A 19,863-nucleotide genomic window follows, 5' to 3' on the forward strand; every position below is an offset into this window, starting at 1 on the left:
CCAGGGTGGGGTTGACCTACTACTCCCAAATTAATTGCCGACAACATAAGCTTTGCGGGAAGTTAAGTCATGCGCCGAAGCATCTTGGCTCAGCATTAATGCGGACAAAAGGGACCTTATCCCCTTCACGAGGAGGTATAAGGTACCCATGGGGGCACCCAAAGCCCAGCAGCAATAGAGCTTGGAATGCGACTTCTGAAACGAAGATACCCTCCACCGGTACGGCTAGAGACCTCCATCGGTCAATGCTTCGTTCCTTCGGTGACAGCAATTCGAAAATTTCAGCGGTGCCACATAAACCCGAAAATTTTTGAAGTCTTTGGCAATTTTACCAACAATTTCGAACTGGCTGTCACCTTGTCGAATTAAATTTCCAAAGTTTTTTATTAGATGTTTATTATTTTTAAAAGCATTGGTTTTAATTTTTTTTTAATTTTAAAAGTTTATTTTTATTATTTTTTTAGTTAACAAATTTATAATACCCATCAACCCCATGGGTAGCGGGTATAAAAATAGTTCAATGGTAACAATTTTATACAAATATTCTGCGATCATGCCAATTAAAGAAGGAATCGCAAATAGTAGAACACCTGACAGGCAAGAGGACAGACACTGCACTAATAGAAATTTATAATCTTATATCAGCTATATTTGTCTATATAAAAAAAATTGTTCACACCTCTAGTATGGAGCCAGTGCTTTTATATGTATTTGGGTAATTCTCTAAGGGATGTCGCGTGCGACCATCTTAACAGTCACAAAAAAAAAAAAAAAACTTGAACTGAAACAAGTTTAAAAGTAAGAAAAGGTTATTTTTATAACTCTAGATTAGTAATTTAATTAGAGCTAAGAATGGTTTTGGAATTTTTTTTCTGTTTTGTTTTCTGTGCTGATAATTGCAAAAATTAACAAATTCAACAAACAAAACCAAAAAATCGTAAAACAGAACAAGTTCATAAAATCAACCTTAGCTCTAAAAATAGTGCTTCTCCAAAACCTTAAGAATAACTTTCGCTTATTTTTAAAATTATTTTAGTTTATGTTTTTTTTTGTCACTGTAAAGCTGGTGGCACGCGATATTTACCAGAGAATTGCCTATATATAACATTATTTTCTTACCAATTAGGAAGAAATTATTATTGCAGACATAAACTCTGAATTATGTAGATAATTTCGCACTAAGAAAATAATTAAATAGCTATAAAAAATCGCAATTGACTAAACACGTAAGAATGGGTCGCAATAACATCAATGCAATTATATATTACTTATGGTCATAAAATATTCGTACGGCTGTTGTCGCTGATATATATGTGTATATATATATATAGTTGTTGTGATGTCGGAATAAACGGTGCGTTTCTTCTTCTATAATTCACCACTGTACAATTATTTCATCACAACTATTACATCTTCCTTATTGCATCATCTCTACTAAGCCCTCTATACAGCCGAAGAATAGCAGGCGTCATGCTCACTTGAGTTTATCTCAAATGATGCTCTGACAGTTAAACAGCATGTTCTTTATTCATCTTCAGTTTCTTTTTGACTGACATAATTTTCGTTATACTTAAAAAATTTATTCCAAAGATTTTGAGACATAATTGTAGACACAAAGTTACAGTAAACTTTTATCCTACGATAGCTATTATAACAAGTGTTTCAGTGAGTGATTTTCTTCAGAGCTGCACGTGACCACCATTGTTCTATAGGATTAGCCAAATTAAATTTGCTCGTGTATTTAAGTTTACAAAATACTTACATTTAAGTGGTGCGAACTATCATAAGCATATCCAGTAATATCGCCATCATCGCATTCATTGTCTTCAAGAAGAAAAGTAGAATGGGGTTTTGTAGTTGATTTTATTTCTTGTCCCTGAAATCTCATTTCGTTGTTTTTCAAATATTTTCCAGTTTCTAATAATTGACGTCTAATATCGTCCAGTGTTGTAGTTCTGTAAAAGAGAATCGAGATTAAATATTTTCAAACCCAAATGATAACCTGCACGTAGAAAGGCTCTCTTTTTCGAGACCCTTCACATATACCAGGATCGATTTAGGTGAACTAGTCGACAACGACAACTTCAGAGGTCCAGCGTTCCTTATCACGAAGGGTTACGTCTGTGACTTTATGTGCTTCAGCACGAAGGCAATACATTTGGAAGCAATAACAGACCTCATGGCTCATGAGACTGCAATGATAGCCAGACCCACACATGGGCGGTCTATGAGAGTCATTTAAGTCAAATTTAAATATAATGGTCTCTGTTTTCGAACGGTAATCACGCAACCCGCCGCTTTCCTAAACAACCAGCAGCAGTTTTGTCTCCGCTGGATTGACGAGTACCTCAAGGAACTCAATCGAACAAAGTGGCGACATTAGCATCGTGAAGGAAGACAACATTTCTACCATCAAGTATGAGTCCTCGTAAGGACGTATAGGTCCGGGTCATGAACGGAGCGGCCACGAGCGAGGCCACACAATATTATGGTCCAATTCCCGCAATTGTTGCAAAGTACGCTATGCACATTCTTCCGACTGCCAACATCCGACTGATCGACACCTAGTGCAAAACGTTCGAAAAGCGGGCGTTGATTAACTCGTGCGCCCCGACTAGTCGTATTGGCACATCTCTATCAGATCTGCAAAGCCTCGACCGCAAGCGATAGCTAGTAGACCCGGTACATACATATATATTTACTTTTTGCTTGTCATTAGTTACAATTCCACTTGTGAATAAAGTGTGAAAGAAAGTACAACAGTTTAAAAAAGAATAAAAGTGTTTTACCGCTACTTCGCCATCCCCACATTCTGTATTCACACAGTGGTCACACTTATTAAGTTAGGTTGCTGGTTCACAAACTTTTGACGAGCATTCTTTTGTTAATACAATAAAAGAAGAAACCGGCTACAAATACTCATATCATCTGTCTTCCTCTGCCTGCTACACACATGGTCTGTAGACAAGAAATTATAATTAGCAAAATATAAAAAAAAGTTAAAACCCTAAGTCGAGGGTGATCAACTATGAGATAGCGAATATCCAATTTCAATAAAACCACATTCTAACAAGTAAGAAAGCTACAGTCGAGTGTGCTCGACTGTGAGATACCCGCTACCCATTTTGAATAAAAACATTAAATTGCGGTATTATTCTCAAAACATACCAAAAATACTAAAATTATGCAATATGGTATATTTGTTATATCGATATAGTACCCCATTCAAAATATACCATAGACGGCACAATATACCACATTGTCAGCCAACGCAACTAAGACCCCTAGTAAGTAGGCGTATTTGCGCATACAAATGTTTATACACGATACCCATAGGGTAGAAGGGTATTATAACTTTGTGCCGGCAGGAAGTGTATGTAACAGGTAGAAGGAGCATCTTTGACCCTATAAAACAAACTTGATCTGCGTGTAAGCATAACAAATGCTGTCGAAAAAAATTATAGCTCTATCTCTTATAGTCTCTGAGATCCAATGTTTTATACGGACAGACGGATATGACTAGATCGACTCGGCTGTTGACGCTGATCAAGAATATATATGTGTCGGATTGTTGTTAAGATCTTCCATATTAAATTGCACAGATTGTATACGGCGAATATAATTGATCACGCCACTGCCAACTTGAGACTGCCCGCCAGCATTCTAGCATACCGAAAATGCTCTCCAGATGCTGCTGCAAACATACTTGTATCTCTGTCTCTCGCAGTGGCTCAAACATTCACGCTCAACAATCGTAATGCGTATCTCTCTCTCAAACCTCTATCCTCACGCGACATCTCTCTCTCAAACCTCTAACCTCACGCAACATCTCTCTCTCATTTTCGCTTCGAACTATCCTGACCATCTGGCGAATAGAAGGATCAAAGTATACTAACAAACAACCGTTAGAGTGTAGAGACGAGAATTGTCACTTGGTACGCGTATTTGATTTAATTATTTTACACTGACTACCATAATTTAAGATCCGATTCGGCCATTTTGACAATTACACGTCCTCGTGTACTGTAACTCTTATTTCATAATCTTTCATTATTTTACATTCTACACAACATTATAAACAAATTTCAATTCTTATTCTCATTACATAATCAAATTCATTTTAACATTTAATCCATTCCATTAGCTTCTCAGCAATTCGAAAATTCGACTCTAGTTATCGTCATTATGATTTCCTTTTGATTAAGAGCGCCACACGCCATGTTCCAACTTTCGTCTTAACTCATACATTTCAATCAAATATTGTCATATATCAACCATGCATAAACTTTGCATCCGCCAGGTTATTTCCATTCGAATTCTCAAACACATCCGCCATTCACAAACATTTTCTTATCGCAGTTTATTCCAACTTCATTTCAACCATTCCATACTCTATATGGACATTTTGTTTTTCACATAACATATCCTCTCACACGGTTATATTATAACCATTTTAACAAGTCTCAGGCGGGCACTCCAATTCACTCGGAACATAACCATCTGGCATCATTCTCAAATCTTCATGATAATATTTATAAGTTCTCTTATTATACAATGACTTCAAGATATATCTATCTCCTTCTAAAACTTCACTAACCAAAAATGGCCCTTTAAACTTTGCATCCAATTTAGTTTGATGCCGTTCTTTATTTTTCAGTAAAACAAAATCTCCACTTTTATGTCGTTCAACTACTGCTTTATTTTTATCGAACCTTATATTGTCGTAACTAGCTTGATTGTTCATATTTTCAATTGCTCTATCTCTAGCGTTTACTTTATCTACTTTATCTCTGTATCATACGGTGGAATCAAGCCCAAAGGACGAGCCTCTTTGCCGACAAGCAACTCTAGGGGCCTTGCTTTGGTTGCACTACTAACTGTGCAATTCAAGCCAGGTTGTACCTCACCTAAAGCATCTTGCCAAGATCGATGACTCGATTCAACCGCTGACAATAGATTCTTAAGTGTACTCATCACACGCTCAACTTGACCGTTTGCACGGCTTCCTCCTGTAGCTATAAGATGAAGCTTAATCTTCTGTGATGTAAAAAATTCTGAAAATTTCCCACTAGTAAAACATCTACCCTGATCAGCTATTATAAGCTGCGGTATTCCGAACAAAGAAATAGATGATTTCATTGCCTGAATACAACTGTCAGAATCTAATCTTAAAGTATGGAACAAATAAACAAATTTTGTTAAGCCATCAATTTGTACTATCACATATTCCTTAAGATCATTCTTCCCAACATCTGTGCAACATCATCTGTCAACTCTTTAGAGTATGTTAATGATATCAGTAATTTCAGAATCCTGTCGCTGTTCAGCAGCAAGCCAGTCACTTGAGATTTCTGCCAAATTTACACGCATTTCAGGTACTAAAGACTTTTCAACATTGGTGGCTTTCTGAATATGATTTCTCGATAAAAAATCCACATGCACCATGCGCTTTCCTTCTCTATATTCGATTTTGAACTCAAACGACTGCAAATACGCCCATCAACGATGCACTCTTGGTGTTCGATCAATCTTTGTCCGCGATGATTTAAGAGAATTACAATCAGTATACACTACAAACGTATGAACAACCAAATAATGACGGAACTGTTTAACGGATTCTACCACTGCCAAGGTTTCTAATTCGTATGAATGGTATCTAGACTCTGCAGGGGAAGTAGTTTTACTAAAATACTCTATTACATGAGGACTACCATTGATTCGATGCATTAACATTGCACCATAACCGTAAGAGCTTGCATTTGTGTGTAACTCTATTGGATGTTGTGGATCAAAAATAACAAGTACAGGCTCATTTATAAGAATAGCAATAATATTTTTTCTAATATCTTCCAACGCGTTATTCCAATTAAACACACTTTTACTCGAAGTTAAGAAATATATCGGTTTCATCATCTGTGAGAACCAGTGTTGCCGTTTTATCCTTTTTCCGGACAGATCTGTCCGGTTTTTAACTGCGTCAGCCGGAAAAAATTTAAAACATCCCCTAGCCTTTTATCTGTCCTTTTTTTATTTTGACCTGGCCTTTTTTATCCGCTTTTTATTTTTGTGTAAAGGGCTGAAAAGTAATCCAAATTTACATTATTTTTATATCGATAGCAGCACTTTTAAATGAATGTAACCCTGTTGTAATCGTAAATCGTATATATCGATATACAGTGCTATCAGTTGTTACTTTTATTGTGAAATTTGTGCGGGAAATATTCCAAAAGAAGTTTATAAACAAAAGTTCCGTGATTCATGGCTAAATCAGCCGGATCTGTTGCAGTGGATGTGTCGTGATCAAAAATGCAGAAGTTGAGCGTGTTTTTAGCCAAGCTAATTTGGTAAAAACCAAATTGCGCAACCGACTGCAAATAGAAACTTTAAATGCGATTTTATCGATCAGGTAAATATTTTAATACTCTTTTGTTTCACACATTTATTGAAATTGTTTTTTCTTTTTTAGGTTTGGGCTACGCCGGAACGGCGTATGTTGCCATGAATAGGAAAATCCTGAGAAATATTTAAAAATGATTGGAAGCAACCAATCTACAATAAATCAAAGTTTAGAAGTTTGCAATGATGACATTGACGATGTTCTAAACGAGTTGGCAACCAATAAAGAATGATATTACATAAAATGTATGGAAAACATATTTTGTCTTGTTTTTTGTCCTTTTTTTTTAAATTTTTGTCCTTTTCTATCCTTTTTTTATAATCAATCTAGCCTTTTTCTGTAACGAGCTGACGGCAACACTGGTGAGAACCGAGGCACGAAATTTCGAAAATAAGACGCCAATCCCATAAGCTGTCTTACGCTACGAACTGTTTGCGGTGGAGGCAAGGAATTTAACGCAAGAATTTTTCGCGGATTAGGTCTTAACTAAACCTCATACCCCAAGTATTGTACAGTAGTTTTTAAGAATCCACATTTTGCTATGTTAAAAGAGAATCCCGCTGCAGTCAGTACATCCAACACAATCCTCAATCTTTTCATACCTCATCCATTCAGTTCACGATAGTCAACGCAAATTTAAGAAGTTTAACAATTCCGTTATCCTTCCACGTACAATTTCTTTTTCATTTGGACTCAAACGATATGGACGCCGCTGCACAGTTTTGTTTGGACCAATTAATCTAATTGTCATTTCACCCGTATTAACCTTTGTGCAAGGGATTCCATCAATAAATGCAGCTGAATAGTCTTCAAGTAATTTAATTAAGTTTTCCTTGTCATTACCAACCATTTCAGTATCAACATTAAGTAACAAGGCAGATGGCTCAGATACTTTACAGACGTTTACAGATTTAGACTTAACAAATTCAAATTTATCAGGTGTCAAGATGATTGCGTATCCTTAAGGATTTCCCTATCTAACAGTATTTCTACAATATTTCCATTAATAATACATTTAGATAGTTTTTGTAGTTTACTGGAGATGCCAATGTCGTCAATACCTCGTATTATGACAATATTATTAATAAGTTTGCCATCAAACTTATCGGCAACACTTCTTCGAATAAGCGAGCATTCTTCTCCAGAGTCGAAACAAATAGGAAAGATCTCACCCTGGTGTGTCAAAACTCCTTTTAGCTCAGCCACAAAACATTGATTACATTTCTTCTCAGTAATTGCTCCAGATTTAGCTGCATTGTTCGTGCACCGATTCGAAAGATGCCCAAGTTGTCCACACCGGTAACAGGTCACATTCTGCAAATCGCGATGCTGCTTATTCTTCGATCCAGACCGTTTTAATTTACTCTCCGCCATTTTATGTCCTGGTTTCTTGCATAAGTGGCACACAATTTTGGCTCGCTAGTATCACCATCAGTACTTCCAGAACTCCGCTTTTTGTCAAATGTAAATGCTTTCGGTTCTATCTGGAGTTGCAAACGGTTGTCAAAATTGGCCATATGCGCAAGTACCGTGGATACAGCTATTTCCTCGACGTTCATATTGCGCCATTTTGTGGTCAATGACGTCACCATACGGCTTGCGTACACTGCAGGTCACTCATTGTGGGCCGTACGGCTGTTCAGCAGATTCAGGAACATAACTGCCGGCGTTTCCTTTATCTCGAAACGCTGTATAAATAGTTCTTTAAACTGCTCCCAATTAATGCCGGGATAGCAGATCTGTGCAAGCCACGCTGAAGCACTGCCCTGCATGCAACTACTCAACATCATGATAAGAGCGCTGCCATCAATCTGCTGTTCGTCCATAATAATGCTTGCCGTTGCACACCATTTAGTCGCATCAGCTCCAGTTACATCTGGGTTAAATTTTGGCAAAACCACTTGATTTTGTGGACGCACCACTTGATTTTGGCACTGATCCAACTTCTGATGTCGGATTGTTGTTAAGATCTTTCATATTCAATTGCGCAGATTGTATACGGCGAATACACTTGATCACGCCACTGCCAAGTTGGCAGTGCCAACTTGAGACTTCCCGCCAGCATTCTAGCATACCGAAAATGCTCTCCAGAAAATACTGCAACGAACATACTTGTATCTCTGTCTGTCGCAGTGGCTCAAGCATACACGCACAACAATCGTAGTGCGTATCTCTCTCTCAAACCTCTAACCTCACGCAACATCTCTCGTATCGAACTATCCTGACCATCTGGCGAAATCTACAGTAGAGTGTTAAATCCAAGCAATCAAGACAGCTGCAGTCGTTTTCTGTCATATTTGGACGTTGACGTACTAACGGCAGCACCATCAAGTGGCCCAGCGATACCAAGCACGGGCTTGTTGACACGCAGACAAAACAAAATAAATTTGTGAACAGCATGCATTACACGAAAACCGCGAATAAATATTAAAAGACGCTGGACAGCTAATTAAATTAGATTAAAAATATGTTAGAATATATGTATAATAAGATAAATTACAATTAAATACTCGATAAATTAGCTAATACTAAGGTTTTAAGCAAAGGAATAGATTTACTAGAGCAAACTACGTTATTGAGATTGTTATAGTTCACACACTGAATACGGAAGGGATTATGGCAAGCAAAGTTAGTAGATCTACGTGAAATGAGAAGAGGAAGAAAATTCCTAGTGATCCTGACAGGAACTGCAAAACTAATTTGACTTAACAGGTCCAAAGAGTCTATTTCACCATTAATTAGTCTCTGTATAAAAACAGCACCTTGCATAGTTCTACGGTCAGAAAGAGAAGGAAGGCTTAGTAATAAAAGTCTACTGCGATACGATGGTAATCTAATATTAGGATTCCAATTTAAGCTACGAAGAGCAAATAATAAGAATTGTTTCTGCACCGATTCAATCCTATCTTGATAAACCCTATACTGGGGATTCCAGACAAGATATCCGTACTCGAGGATAGGACGAACCAGTGAGACGTACAAAGTCTTTTATAAATCCCAGAACACCCATGGCCCCATTTACAGCAGACAGAATATGTTTATCGAATTTTAGTTTTGCATCAAGCAGAACCCCTAAGTCATTCACACCTTCATTTCGCTCAAGAGGAGTATCATATTACATATAGTTATTTAACTGGGAAGAACCTCTACAAAAGGTCATAAACTTACACTTATTGCAGTTGAGATGTAACATATTTACTCTGCACCAAGATTCTAGGCGATTAAGGTTAGTGAGCTCGCAAGATTGTCATTAATTGTCAGGCAAAGCTTAGCGTCATCGGCGTACATAAGAACACGGGAATGCTCAATAACAGAAGGAAGATCATTTATGAACAACGTGAACAATAGAGGACCCAAATGACTACCCTGGGGCACACCAGAAGTGACTTGGACACATTTAGATAGAAAACCATTATAATAAACATTCTGAATTCTGTTGGAATGGTATGAGGATATCCACTCAATTAGGCTATGAGGAAACCCTAAAACATTAAGCTTATACAGTAAGAGGTGATAATTAACAGAGTCAAAAGCCTTACTAAAATCGGTGTAAATGACATCCGTTTGCATTTTATTCTCGAATCCTTTAATTACAATAGAAGAGAACTCCAATAAGTTAGTAGAAGTGGATCTAGACTTCACAAACCCATGTTGGTAAGGTGAAATTATAGATTTACACAGATGTTGCAGTTGAGAAGTTATAATTTTTTCAAATGCTTTCGGAATCGCAGACAATTTAGATATACCGCGATAATTTTGAACTTTAGATTTGCTCCTTTTTTTTTAGGATAGGTATAATGTATGATTTTTTCCAGATTTTAGGAAAAGAACATGAGTTAACGGATAATTCAAACAATTTAAAAAGCGGTTTACAGATACTACCAGCACAATACCTTAGCACACAGCTAGGTACTCCATCCGGACACGCTGTAATCTTATTCTGCACCTACTCAAATAATTATTATAACACTCATTGTTATGAGTGCGAAAAGCAGCTTGAGCAACAGAATAGCGCAGAAAATCAAAAGAAGAGCCAGGTCCCTTTAATTTTTTGTAAAGTCTCGACTTACGATTTTTTAAATTCGATAATTTCTTAGTAAACCATAAGGGTTTATCAGACAAATGTGGAATACTTGATGGAACACAAGCATCAAATAGCGAATTCAAAGTAGAATAAAAAAATTCAACCGCTATATCCAAGTTCGTAGACAAAGAAAGTTGGGACCAATCAGTTTGAGATGTAAGCAGAGCAGCAAGTTTCTCAAAATCGGTTTTCCGAAAACAACGAGAAAGCTCACCACAACGTACACTCGACTCTGACGCAATAAATGGGAGCTCCAACATAATTTCCAAAGTGGGATGGTAAGGGTCTTTAGGGGAAGATATAGGAGATATTCTCGATAGAGAACATGAATCTGGGTCTAAAACAAAAATAAGGTCTAGAGACCTGTTTAAGCAATTTGGAATACCATTAATCTGAGACAATGATACCCCGAAGAGACTATCAATAAAAACATGGGATACAGAGGGGCAAAGTCCATTTAGATTCTTGGCGGAATGTCATGACACCCCAGCAATATTAAAATCACCAAGGACTATAAAGTGATCACGATCAGAAAGCATATGAAAAATTTTATTAATAATAGAAAAATGAGCTAAATATAAAGCATCATCTGAAGCAGGGGGGATATATGAGCAAGAAATAAAAATGTTAAAGATTATCCTTTGGTAGTGATAATCTAACAGACACTAGCTCAATATCAGAAGTGTAATCAATCAATTCTGAATTTAATTGAGCATCTACTGAAATTAAAACCCCACCACTGCGACGTACCTTGCGGTCACGTCTGTATACGGAAAATCTACTAGAAAAGATTTCCGTATCAAGGATGTAATTTTTTAACCATGTTTCAGTAAAGGAAATGACATTGAAAGGGAAAGATATACTATTTAAATATAAGTCAGTAAGTTTACTGAAAATACCTCTTACATTCTGATAGCCAAGAAGTAAAGAGGATGTTAGTTTTTTGAGCTGACAGACTTAGAAGAAGGCTTTGAAATAGAATTCTTGTCACTACTAAGAAGAGAAACCGGAGACCGAATTTTCTTTTTAGCAACAAATTCTTGACTAATAGGTGTTCTGGCCAAAACTCTTTACTGCACATCATGCTAAATTGTTCAGCGGGAACACTGATGAAATCTCCCGTTCGTATGAGAAATTAAATTTATCCACTTTAACCCTGGCTTGAGATTTGGACTTAATATAAGCCCGAACATCATCAGATGTCGTATCAGGGAAAGCCTTGAAACGAAAATCTGCTCAAGAGGTGGCACTGCAACTAATGTGTTGCGGACAACTGAGGTAGGAGTTGGAGGCTTCTATTGTTACAGCACTAACGATCTCAACAGAGGATGGTGATGGTTGAATTTCTTCAACCGACTCCATCTCAGTGGACAACAAAATCGAAGCCGGAGCAGGAGACTCCAATCTTAATGACGTAATGTCATGATGTGGAACATCCAGAGCTACCGAAGGTTGAGGAGACGGAGAAATAAATGACATTAATTCCTCAGCAGGTGGTACAGATAAACTTGGAACATCAACTGGGACAGAAAGCTCGATTGGGGTAATCGACAGACGCGTATTGGCCTTTTTACGCTTCGGAGATTCGGTCAAGAGCTTCATACTCTTAAACCCAGAATCCAAAGCAGAAAAGCTATCGGAGAGTTTTTAAAAGCCCGCGAAGATATCTTTAAAACCAGTTCGCGTCTGCCGTATAAACCCAGCAGTATAGCGTTCAGAGTCCCTACAGTGTTCACAAGTCCATCTCAATCCTGACTTGGCCGAAATCAAATCCACAATACGGCCGTTAACGCCAGCACATTTTTCATGTGCAACGTTGTCGCATAACAAGCAACAAACAAAACCCATTTTGGCACCAAGTAAAAAAAAATCGAAATATAAACAAAATAGGTAAGTTAATTGCAAACTAATATGATCTGTACTTACAAAGAGCATAAAAACACAGAGAGTAAGAACAAGTCGAGCGAGACCAGTGCTGCCAATTTGGATTTTTTCCCGTCAAAACTGACTTTTTTTTAAGGCTAAATGCGGGAAAAATTTGTGAATTGCGGGAATTGTGAAAAGCGGGAATTCTGACATTTTTAGAGATTCAGTTGGCTTTTTCCCAATTTTTTTTTGTGTTGTTAACACAAAAGTACAAAATATGGAAAAGTGGCAGCTTTACGATAGTCACTTATAAACAATCCAGAAAATGTGTTGGCGTATCGATTGTTTTCTCGAAATACGCTAATTTCATCACTCGCTTAGTGTTTCCATTTCAATTTGATCAGCAACACAAACAAATTTTGGTCTTTAAAGATTCTGGGGAAAACCGGAGATTTTTTGAGTTGGCAAATGTGGCCATCCAAATATTGTGTTTGCCCTGGTCATACGCGATTTCTGGCTATTTGCCAGGTTAACCTAATTAAATCCAAATTAAGGAATGCATTCTAAGCATAAGTTAAAGTAATAATTTCAAGCAAAAGATATACTCTATTCATTTTTATTGTAATATACAGGCATGCTCCGGTTTTCACTTTTCGTTTTCGTTTTGGGACCAAAACCGAGTTTTTCGTTTTTAGGTGCTCCGGTTTTCACACGTTTTTGGTCATCGTTTTGCTATCGGAACGTTTCATTTTTTACTGCTAAAACAGCTGACTTGTGTTTTGGTTAAAAGTAAACAACGCGAAAAAATGTCTTTTGTATGTCCAATTTCGTGCGTGGATTGAACTCACAAAAGGATTTTTTTATCCTGCATATAAATAATTATGCTTCCCCTAAATGAAATATATTTGCCTTTTGTTTTTTTGCATAGAAAGATTTGAAACTTTCTTTAAAAAAATTAATTGAACGGCAATCAGCTGTTTCCCACAAAAAATGGGGATGCCACCTTTTTAATGCATTTCATTCCGGTTATTCCAACAATTTTTTTATACACTTTTAGCACATAACAAATTAAATTAAATTAATTAATTTTTAAAAAACATATTTTACCCAACTTCAACAAATTTATCGCCATCCGTTTGATTATACAAGTATTTTTAACTTGCTTTTTCATTCTATCGAAAGTATGGCAGCTTAGGCGATAACTCATGGTGTCGGACCTATCGGTCGCTTACCAAAACGAAAATTGTTGTTGCCGACGGCAAAATTTGATATCCAAATTTGAGGTGGGGTCAGAAATTAGTCGTTTTAAAAATAATTACAAGCCTAATTGATCTGCTGACGGTCTTAAAAGATCGACAATAAACCAATGAGTCAACTACTTTTTCCTTTTGCAAATAAGATCCGATTTAATATAGAAAAAGGCATTTACTTTTCATTTCGGCAAGTCAAATTTTTTCGTTTTGCAATTCGAAAAAATCTTGTGAAAGTGAAAACGGGAGCACCAATTTTTTCGTTTTCGTTTTCAAAACGAAAACGAAAACCGAAAGTGAAAACCGGAGCATGCCTGATAGAGAATCGGATTGTGACGGATGGGAAAATGCTGCGTCGACTATGAAGTGCCTATAAAATATCTGCAGATGATAGGCACTAATATGACATACGCAAATGAGACAGACTAAGGAGATAACGATAAAATAATGCAAATCTTTATCTTTTAAACAAAAATGAACTTAATAAATTGTTATTTTTGAAGACTTTTTTTTCTTTTTTTTTTGATACATTTGTTTTTAGCTTTTTTTTTTGGATTTTTTAATATTTTTTTTTGAGTTTTTTTCTCCATTCATTCCGTCAAAAACAGCTTTTTTGCTGGTCAAAAGTTGGCAGCGCTGAGCGAGACGCAAGATAAACGATAGCCAACTACAACACCAAGAGAGGGAGAGTTACTATTGTAACAGCGTTGAGCGCAAAGAATAGCAAGTGAAAAAGAAGAGCGCGAATGTAAATAAAAATACAACAAGTAAGAAAGCTACAGTCGAGTGTACTCGACTGTGAGATACCCGCTACCCATTTTGAATAAAAGCAATATATTTCGCGGTATTATTCTCAAAATATACCAAATATACTGCAAAAATACTAAAAAATATACCAAATGGTATATGTCACCCAAAGCAACTAAGACCCCTAGTAAGTAGGCGTTTTTGCCCATACAAAAGTATTTCTTTAATAACTTCGATAATTTTTATCTGATCGCAACCAAATTTTCAGGAATCATAACTACTGTAGTTATTATTATATATACCAAAATTTCTAGCTTTAAAATTACGCTTGTTATTCGATTTTTTTGATTTGCGGGGGCGGAAGTGGGCGTGGCAAAAATTTGAAACAAACTTGATCTGCGTGCAAACATAACAAATGCTGTCGAAATAGCTCTATCTCTTATAGTCTCTGAGATCTAGGTGTTCATACGGACGGACGGACAGACAGACAGACACACAGACGGACATGGCTAGATCGTCTCGGCTGTTGACGCTGATCAAGAATATATATACTTTATAGGGTCGGAGATGTCTCCTTCTACCTGTTACATACATTTCCTGTCGGCACAAAGTTATAATACCCTTCTACCCTATGGGTAGCGGGTATAAAAACAAAGTGCAGCGGCAACGAATACAGAATTGTTTTGCTAACAAAGCAAAGCAAAGTTTGACCACACAATTTGTTGTTATATTTCCAGAAAAATTATAATAATATAATAAATACAAGAAAGCACACAGTGATTTAACGATATGTAGTTAAACACAAGTGAGAGAGTAAAATTAATTTTATATTAATTGTAAATAAATATGAAATTCAATGAAAAATCACAAAGTTTAAGGGGGAAGAAAAAAAACACGTCCGACTGCGACTGCGAGAGCGAGCGAATACAAGATTATTACCTGAATAACTTCTTAGATTTTTACTGATCACAATGTTATGCTTTGAGATTTTTATTTTGGTGCTCAGTTAATTAATTTTGCCTGCAATTCCCAATGTATAACCACATTTAATCGAATTAAAGCATGACGTGCATAGTGGAATTTAAAACTGTCTTGGGGGTCTTTTTATGTATGTAACAGGTAGAAGGACTCCTTCTGAAGGAGGCATCTCCGACCCTATAAAGTATGAATATTCTTGATCAGCGTCAACAAAAACAAAACGATCTAGCCATGTTCGTCTGTCTGTTTGTCCGTATGAACACCTAGATCTGAGACAATAAGAGATAAAGTTTTTTTTCGACAGCATTTGTTGTGTTTCAACGCAGATCAAGTTTGTTTAAAATTTTTGCCACGCCCATTTCCGACTCCGCAAATCACCAAAAATCGAATAACAAGCGTAATTTTAAAGCTAGAGTATATATACAGTAATATCTATAGTAATTGTAATTCCTGCAAATTTGGTTGCAATTTTTTACAAATTGTCGAAGTTATTAAAGAAATACATTTGTGTGGGCAAATACGCCTACTTACTAGTAGTCTTAGTTGCTTTGGCTATTTATGGTACATATATTTTGAATGGGGTACTATATAAATATACCAACCAAATTCGACATATTTTCAGTATTTTTATAGTATTTTCGGTATATTTTGAAAATAATACCGCAATATTTTGCTTTTATTCAAAATGGATAGCGGGTATCTCACAGTCGAGCACACTCGTCTGTACCTTTTTTACTTTTTATATATGTCGGCGGCAAGGGTATGTCGGTCGGCGACAAGGGTATGTTATCCATGTTGATGCTTTTATTGATTTATGCAGCTGCACAGCGAGTTCCGATCGGTTCGAATACCCAAGCTCAACTAACTATTGCATACACGCTCACGTCATAAACTCACTCAAGTCGAGCGTATACAGCCATCACTGTCTTACTCAAGACTCTTGGTATCTTACCATCGAACCTCACTCAGCAGCAGAGCGTCTCTGCCTCTGCTGCCGTGCTTTCGCTCAATATCAACGAGTAAAGCAGAAGCAGGGAATTCCCCGAATTCCCAAATTACCAGAACGCTACATTTACTGGGAATCACACTGCGACATATTAATACATACTATATGTACATATGTATGTATGTTAGCGGAAAATTTTCAAATTACTCATTCAAGGCTGGGTGACCAGCTTAATAACTCCACATTTTGGCTCGCTTTATACGATTTAACAATCCGGGCCGTATGTATAGGGGCATTATCATGTTGTGTGTGGAAAGGTAAAGAGGCTTCTTCTTGATTTTTAGTTTCTTCAAGTGTGCACGTGCAAAAGAAACAGACCAAATAAAATGCATGTTGTATTATAACATAATACTACTAGAAAGAGCGAAGAATAATTACACACTAATAATATAAAACAATACCGATATTTTGCGATTCTGCTTTCGAGCTATGAGCAGTTGTAAATAGAGCTTACAGGGTGTCATTCAAGTGGTGATCAGTGTATAAACTCACCTCTTAAGCCATTCATTATAATGCGAAGAGCCAATATCATATAGAAACTTCTTTGCTCTGTAATTTTCCGCATCTTCTGTTGTCGAATTATTTTCATTTTGTAGTTTTCCAAAACGTTTCCCAATTTTAAAATTGTTGTATGCCATCTTCCATTTTATTATTTGATTAGTCAAGTAATCCGATGCCATGAATTGCTGCATCATTTTTCTGTAGGGATAAAAAAATTATCTAAAGCGTTTGGAATACTACTAACCAGTTAACCTGTGATATTCGATGCGTTGTAAGGCAGACAGAAAGTCTTGCGTGTACTTTTCAGCCCTGTGCTCATCTAATCCCAATAAAAAAACATGAGCCGGCATTATTTGGGCATTTAATATGTCATTTAAATTGATTGGAAAACCGTCTACTTTAAAAATAATTTGCTCAGACATCGAAAACAAAGCACATATCACAATGAAGATTAGTATTATTGAGTTAGTTAATCGAACCATCTTTCAAGAACCTGTTTAGATTCACATAACTTGACAACTGGCGTCGAAAATTTTGTATGTTAGTCACTTACTACCTTTTGCTGCCACAAATTCATGCTCCAGATACAAAAATAATTGTTGCAAGAACTAGAAACAAAGAAAGTTGCAGAAGTACGGTATGTTTGACTAACAATTACGCGCTATCTTTCATAATTTAAGTAATATAATAGTATTAAAAAAATGTATGATTTAAAAAAAAAAGTTTGATAACCACATTTTTAAATTTTTTGTACGTTCTTTCCAAAAAATAGATTAGATTGATATTATATATGTATTTGCATTTTCCCATTGCGCTTATATGTACAGCAGATCCTCTGCCTCCTTATTGATCTGAATGATCACGTGCTCGCCCTGCACAGCTATAGGGCACAGGACCGTCGCATTCTGCATGGACGGTCCAGCTTGGCCCCCTCCCACAATTCGTCCAGTTTGGGTACGGTCGCTTTCAGCCACAACAATGTTGGGTCGTCCTTGCAGCCCAAATAAAAAATAAATAAAAATAATAATACAAATAAAATTAATGAAAAAAAAAACGAAAATAGACAAGCTCAAACCATCACCTCACACGGCATAGCATTCATGGTAACCAACCATGAGACACGGATATATGTATATAATTTTATCCTTGATTCGGGAGTGAGTGATCTCTTAATAAATAATGACTCGCTGTATGCTGAGTGTGTGGAACTCGCCACTGAAGATCACTGTGGCCAAGCAAGGTCAATTCATTTACGCTACCAAGAGTGGTGTTGTGCGATTGCACAATAATTGTAAAATAACACTGGAGGATGTGTTGTATTGTGAGGAGGCTTCTGGAAACTTTATATCCGTGAAACGTCTACAAGTGGCAGTTTCACAACACAACTTGACCGTGATGGTGTCACCATATCAAACAAGTAAGCTACAGTCGAGTGAGCTCGACTGTGAAATACCCGCTACCCATTTTGAATAAAAGCAAAATATTCCGGTATTATTTTCAAAATATACCGAAAATACTGCACAAATACTAAAAATATACCAAATGGTATATTTATTATATCGATATAGTACCACAATATAACAGATTGTCGGCTGAAGCAACTCAGATCCCTAGTAAGCAATCGTTTTTGAACATGCAAAAGTAATTCTTTAATAACTTTCACAATTTTTATTTGATCGCAATCAAATTTTCAGGTATCATAAATACTATAGTTATTATTGTATACACAAATTCGCAGCTCTAGCTTTAAAATTACGCTTGTTATTAGATTTTATTTATTTGCCGGGGCGGAGGTGGGCGTGGCAAAAAAAAATTGAAACAAACTTGATCTTGCAAACATAACGAATGCTGTCGAAAATTATACTACTGTGGGCAAAAAGTAGTAAGACTTTTTATACCCGCTACCCATAGGGTAGAAGGGTATTATAACTTTGTGCCGACAGGAAATGTATGTAACAGGTAGAAGGAGGCATCTCCGACCCTATAAAGTATATATATTCTTGATCAGCGTCAACAGCCGAGACGATATAGCCATGTCCGTCTGTCCGTCTGTGTGTCTGTCCGTCTGTCCGTCTGCCCGTATGAACACCTAGATCTCAGAGACTATAAGAGATAGAGCTATAATTTTTTTTCGACAGCATTTGTTATGTTTGCACGCAGATCAAGTTTGTTTCAAATTTTTGCCACGCCCACTTCCGCCCCCGCAAATCAAAAAAATCGAATAACAAGCGTAAATTTAAAGCTAGAGCTGCGAATTTTGGTATATACTATAATTACTATAGTAGTTATGATTCCTGAAAATTTGGTTGCGATCAGATAAAAATTGTGGAAGTTATTAAAGAAATACTTTTGTATGGGCAAAAACGCCTACTTACTAGGGCTCTTAGTTGCTTTGGCCGACAATCTGGTACATTGTGCCGTCTATGGTATATTTAGAATGGTGTACTATATCGATATTCCAAATATACCACTTGGTATATTTTTAGTATTTTTGCAGTATATTCGGTATATTTTGAAAATTATACCGCAATATTTTGCTTTTATTAAAAATGGGTAGCGGGTATCTCACAGTCGAGCACACTCGACTGTAGCTTTCTTACTTGTTAATTTATATTTCGTGCGGAAGTCCATTCGTCGAAATATTTTGTTTCTAGGTTGGCAAGACTGTCAGTAACTTCTATGCCAAATATCATATCAAAATAATCATTAGTGTTTAATATATGCCTGTTTTTCTGAAGTACAAAAAGTGCATTCGGCGATTTTTACAATGAGTGAAATTTTTCAATAAAGAAGTTCCATTAAATTTTGTGTGCGGAATCAAATTTCGGGTGCCGAAATGTTTCAAAATGTTGCATGATTCTACCATGTCACAAAAAAAGGTTTATAAGTGGTACAAAGACTTCAAGGAGGGTCAAAAATCAAGGTCATGATGACAGTTTTTTTCGATTTTCGTGGTGTTGCGCACTATGAATTCCTTCCATCCGGCCAAACTGTTAATAAGGACTATTATTTGAACGTTATGCGTCGTTTGCGT

General features: G+C 36.5%; 1 pseudogene; it reads right to left on the minus strand.

Annotated features, from left to right (window-relative positions):
- Nucleotides 1-5,277: 5,277 nt before the first annotated feature.
- On the minus strand, nt 5,278-12,083 carry LOC127566235 (uncharacterized; annotated as a pseudogene).
- Nucleotides 12,084-19,863: the final 7,780 nt, after the last annotated feature.

Source organism: Drosophila albomicans, chromosome 2R, assembly GCF_009650485.2.
Source record: "Drosophila albomicans strain 15112-1751.03 chromosome 2R, ASM965048v2, whole genome shotgun sequence".
NCBI lineage: Eukaryota > Metazoa > Arthropoda > Insecta > Diptera > Drosophilidae > Drosophila > Drosophila albomicans.